Genomic DNA, 5,637 nt, shown 5'->3' on the forward strand with positions numbered 1-5,637 from the left:
TGGGGGGGGACGCGAGGGGGGGAGGGAGGGGGGATCCGAGCCGGAGGACGCGGGGGGGTCCGAGCCGGAGGACGGGGGGGGCGGGGCCGGGGCCGGCCTGAGAGCCCGGGGACGCTGAAGGGGGAAGCGGGGCGGGGTCCGTCCCGGGACCGGGGGCCGCCTGCCATCGACCCGCCCGACGCAAACGCGGCCGGCAGACGCCGCTCCCCACGTGACCACCCGGAAGTAACGTACCGGAAAATGCTTCGCAGGCTGGCGCGGGGGCGCCACATGGGCACCGGTGGCGCCGAGGCTGACGGCCGCCGCAAAGCCCGCAGCCCCACGGGCTGTGGGGCCACGCGAGCGCCTGCCAAAGAGCTTTCCAACGAGGCACGGCTTTCCCTCCTGGCTCTTCGGGCGTGGGAGCTGTGGCCAGAGCCGCGGCCCTACCGGAAAATGCTTCGCAGGCTGGCGCAGCAGCGCCACGTGGGCGCCGGTGGCGCCGAGGCTGACGGCTGCCGCAAAGCCTGCAGCCCCACGGGCTGCGGGGCCACGCAAGCGGCTGCCAAAGAGCTTTCCAACGAGGCACGACTTTCCCTACTGGCTCTTCGGGCGTGGGAGCTGTCGCCAGAGCCGCAGCCCTACCGGAAAATGCTTCGCAGGCTGGCGCGGCGGCCTCACATATGCGCCGGTGGCGCCGAGGCTGACGGCCGCTGCAAAGCCCGCAGCCCCACAGGCTGTGGGGCCACGCGAGCAACTGCCAAAGAGCTTTCCAACGAGGCACGGCTTTCCCTCCTGGCTCTTCGGGCGTGGGAGCTGTGGCCAGAGCCGCGGCCCTACCGGAAAATGCTTCGCAGGCTGGCGCGGCGGCGCCACGTGGGCGCCAGTGGCGCCGAGGCTGACGGCCGCCGCAAAGCCCGCAGCCCCACGGGCTGTGGGGCCACGTGAGCGGCTGCCAAAGAGCTTTCCAACGAGGCACGGCTTTCCCTCCTGGCTCTTCGGGCGTGGGAGCTGTGGCCAGAGCCGCGGCCCTACCGGAAAATGCTTCGTAGGCTGGCACGGCGGTGCCATTTGGGCACCGGTGGCGCCGAGGCTGACGGACGCCGCAAAGCCCGCAGCTCTACGGGCTGTGGGGCCACGCGAGCGGCTGCCAAAGAGCTTTCCAACGAGGCACGGCTTTCCCTCCTGACTCTTCGGGTATGGGAGCTGTGGCCAGAGCTGCGGCCCTACCGGAAAATGCTTCGCAGGCTGGCGCGGCGGCGCCACGTGGGCGCCAGTGGCGCCGAGGCTGACGGCCGCCGCAAAGCCCGCAGCCCCACGGGCTGTGGGGCCACGCGAGCGGCTGCCAAAGAGGTTTCCAACAAGGCACGGCTTTCCCTCCTGGCTCTTCGGGTATGGGAGCTGTGGCCAGAGCCGCGGCCCTACCGGAAAATGCTTCGCAGGCTGGCGCGGCGGCGCCAGGTGGGCGCCGGTGGCGCCGAGGCTGACGGCCGCCGCAAAGCCCGCAGCCCCACGGGCTGTGGGGCCACGCGAGCAGCTGCCAAAGAGCTTTCCAACGAGGCACGGCTTTCCCTCCTGGCTCTTCGGGCGTGGGAGCTGTCGCCAGAGCCGCGGCCCTACCGGAAAATGCTTCGCAGGCTGGCGCGGCAGCGCCACGTGGGCGCCGGTGGCGCCGAGGCTGACGGCCGCTTCAAAGCCCGCAGCCCCACGGGCTGTGGGGCCACGCGAGCGGCTGCCAAAGAGCTTTCCAACGAGGCACGGCATTCCCTCCTGGCTCTTCGGGCGTGGGAGCTGTGGCCAGAGCCGCAGCCCTACCGGAAAATGCTTCGCAGGCTGGCGCGGCGGCACCACGTGGGCGCCTGTGGCGCCAAGGCTGACGGACGCCGCAAAGCCCGCAGCTCTACGGGCTGTGGGGCCACGCGAGCGGCTGCCAAAGAGCTTTCCAACGAGGCACGGCTTTCCCTCCTGGCTCTTCGAGCGTGGGAGCTGTCGCCAGAGCCGCGGCCCTACCGGAAAATGCTTCGCAGGCTGGTGCGGCGGCGCCATTTGGGCGCCGGTGGCGCCGAGGCTGACGGCCGCCGCAAAGCCCGCAGCCCCACGGGCTGTGGGGCCACGCGAGCGGCTGCCAAAGAGCTTTCCAACGAGGCACGGCTTTCCCTCCTGGCTCTTCGGGTATGGGAGCTGTGGCCAGAGCAGCGGCCCTACCCGAAAATGCTTCGCAGGCTGGGGCGGCGGCGCCAGCTGGGCGCCGAGGCTGACGGCCGCCGCAAAGCCTGCAGCCCCACGGGCTGTAGGGCCACGCGAGCGGCTGCCAAAGAGCTTTCCAACGAGGCACGGCTTTCCCTCCTGGCTCTTCGGGCGTGGGAGCTGTGGCCAGAGCCGCGGCCCTACCGGAAAATGCTTCGCAGGCTGGCGCGGCGGCGCCATTTGGGCACCCGTGGCGCCGAGGCTGAGGGACGCCGCAAAGCCCGCAGCCCCACGGGCTGTGGGGCCACGCGAGCGGCTGCCAAAGAGCTTTCCAACGAGGCACGGCTTTCCCTCCTGGCTCTTCGGGCGTGGGAGCTGTCGCCAGAGCCGCGGCCCTACCGGAAAATGCTTCGCAGGCTGGTGCGGCGGCGCCATTTGGGCGCCGGTGGCGCCGAGGCTGACGGCCGCCGCAAAGCCCGCAGCCCCACGGGCTGTGGGGCCACGCGAGCGGCTGCCAAAGAGCTTTCCAACGAGGCACGGCTTTCCCTCCTGGCTCTTCGGGTATGGGAGCTGTGGCCAGAGCAGCGGCCCTGCCGGAAAATGCTTCGCAGGCTGGGGCGGCGGCGCCAGATGGGCGCCGAGGCTGACGGACGCCGCAAAGCCCGCAGCCCCACGGGCTGTGGGGCCACGCGAGCGGCTGCCAAAGAGCTTTCCAACAAGGCACGGCTTTCCCTCCTGGCTCTTCGGGCGTGGGAGCTGTGGCCAGAGCCGCGGCCCTACCGGAAAATGCTTCGCAGGCTGGCGCGGCGGCGCCATTTGGGCACCGGTGGCGCCGAGGCTGACGGCCGCCGCAAAGCCCGCAGCTATACGGGCTGTGGAGCCACGCGAGCGGCTGCCAAAGAGCTTTTCAACGAGGCACGGCTTTCCCTCCTGGCTCTTCGGGCGTGGGAGCTGTGGCCAGAGCCGCGGCCCTACCAGAAAATGCTTCGCAGGCTGGCGCGGCGGCGCCACGTGGGCGCCGGTGGCGCCGAGGCTGACGGCCGCCGCAAAGCCCGCAGCCCCACGGGCTGTGGGGCCACGCGAGCAGCTGCCAAAGAGCTTTCCAACGAGGCACCGCTTTCCCTCCTGGCTCTTCAGGCGTGGGAGCTGTGGCCAGAGCCGCGGCCCTACCGGAAAATGCTTCGCAGGCTGGCGCGGCGGCGCCATTTGGGCGCCGGTGGCGCCGAGGCTGACGGCCGCCGCAAAGCCCGCAGCCCCACGGGCTGTGGGGCCACGCGAGCGGCTGCCAAAGAGCTTTCCAACGAGGCACGGCTTTCCCTCCTGGCTCTTCGGGCGTGGGAGCTGTCGCCAGAGCCGCGGCCCTACCGGAAAATGCTTCGCAGGCTGGCGCGGCAGCGCCATTTGGGCACCGGTGGCGCCGAGGGTGACGGACGCCGCAAAGCCCGCAGCTCTACGGGCTGTGGGGCCACGCGAGCGGCTGCCAAAGAGCTTTCCAACGAGGCACCGCTTTCCCTCCTGGCTCTTCAGGCGTGGGAGCTGTGGCCAGAGCCGCGGCCCTACCGGAAAATGCTTCGCAGGCTGGCGCGGCGGCGCCATTTGGGCGCCGGTGGCGCCGAGGCTGACGGCCGCCGCAAAGCCCGCAGCCCCACGGGCTGTGGGGCCACGCGAGCGGCTGCCAAAGAGCTTTCCAACGAGGCACGGCTTTCCCTCCTGGCCCTTCGGGCGTGGGAGCTGTGGCCCGAGCCGCGGCCCTACCCGAAAATGCTTCGCAGGCTGGTGCGGCGGCGCCAGCTGGGCGCCGGTGGCGCCGAGGCTGACGGCCGCCACAAAGCCCGCAGCCCCACGGGCTGTGGGGCCACGCGAGCGGCTGCCACAGAGTTTTCCAACGAGGCACGGCTTTCCCTCCTGGCTCTTCGGGTATGGGAGCTGTGGCCAGAGCAGCGGCCCTACCCGAAAATGCTTCGCAGGCTGGGGCGGCGGCGCCACGTGGGCGCCGGTGGCGCTGAGGCTGACGGCCGCCGCAAAGCCCGCAGCCCCACGGGCTGTGGGGCCACGCGAGCGGCTGCCAAAGTGCTTTCCAACGAGGCACGGCTTTCCCTCCTTGCTCTTCGGGCGTGGGAGCTGTCGCCAGAGCCGCGGCCCTACCGGAAAATGCTTCGCAGGCTGGCGAGGCGGCGCCAGGTGGGCGCCGGTGGCGCTGAGGCTGACGGCCGCCGCAAAGCCCGCAGCCCCACGGGCTGTGGGGCCACGCGAGCGGCTGCCAAAGAGCTTTCCAACGAGGCACGGCTTTCCCTAGTGGCTCTTCGGGCGTGGGAACTGTCGCCAGAGCCGCGGCCCTACCGGAAAATGCTTCGCAGGCTGGCGCAGCGGCGCCATTTGGGCACCGGTGGCGCCGAGGCTGATGGACGCCGCAAAGCCCGCAGCCCCACGGGCTGTGGGGCCACGCGAGCGGCTGCCAAAAAGCTTTCCAACGAGGCACGGCTTTCCCTCCTGGCTCTTCGGGCGTGGGAGCTGTGGCCAGAGCAGCGGCCCTACCGGAAAATGCTTCGCAGGCTGGCGCGGCCGCGCCAGGTGGGCAGCGGTGGCGCCGAGGCTGACGGGCGCTGCAAAGCCCGCAGCCCCACGGGCTGTGGGGCCACGCGAGCGGCTGCCAAAGAGCTTTCCAACGAGGCACGGCTTTCCCTCCTGGCTCTTCGGGCGTGGGAGCTGTGGCCAGAGCCGCGGCCCTACCGGAAAATGCTTCGCAGGCTGGCGCGGCGGCGCCAGGTGGGCGCCGGTGGCGCCGAGGCTGACGGCCGCCGCAAAGCCCGCAGCCCCACGGGCTGTGGGGCCACGCGAGCAGCTGCCAAAGATCATTCCAACGAGGCACGGCTTTCCCTCCTGGCTCTTCGGGCGTGGGAGCTGTGGCCAGAGCCGCGGCCCTACCGGAAAATGCTTCGCAGGCTGGCGCGGCGGCGCCACGTGGGCACCGTTGGCACCGAGGCTGACCGCCGCTACAAAGCCCGAAGCCCCACGGGCTGTGGGGCCACGCGAGCGGCTGCCAAAGAGCTTTCCAACGAGGCACGGCTTTCCCTCCTGGCTCGTCGGGCGTGGGAGCTGTGGCCAGAGCCGCAGCCCTACCGGAAAATGCTTCGCAGGCTGGCGCGGCGGCGCCAGGTGGGCGCCGGTGGAGACGAGGCTGACGGCCGCCGCAAAGCCCGCAGCCCCACGGGCTGTGGGGCCACGCGAGCAGCTGCCAAAGAGCTTTCCAACGAGGCACGGCTTTCCCTCCTGGCTCTTCGGGCGTGGGAGCTGTGGCCAGAGCCGCGGCCCTACCGGAAAATGCTTCGCAGGCTGGCGCAGCGGCGCCAGGTGGGCGCCGGTGGCGCCGAGGCTGACGGTCGCTGGAAAGCCCGCAGCCCCACGGGCTGTGGGGCCACGCAAGCGGCTGCAAAAGAGCTTTCCAACGAGGCACGGCTTTCCCTCCTGGCT

The sequence above is a fragment of the Chroicocephalus ridibundus genome, unplaced genomic scaffold (genome assembly GCF_963924245.1).
Source record: "Chroicocephalus ridibundus unplaced genomic scaffold, bChrRid1.1 SCAFFOLD_136, whole genome shotgun sequence".
Lineage (NCBI taxonomy): Eukaryota > Metazoa > Chordata > Aves > Charadriiformes > Laridae > Chroicocephalus > Chroicocephalus ridibundus.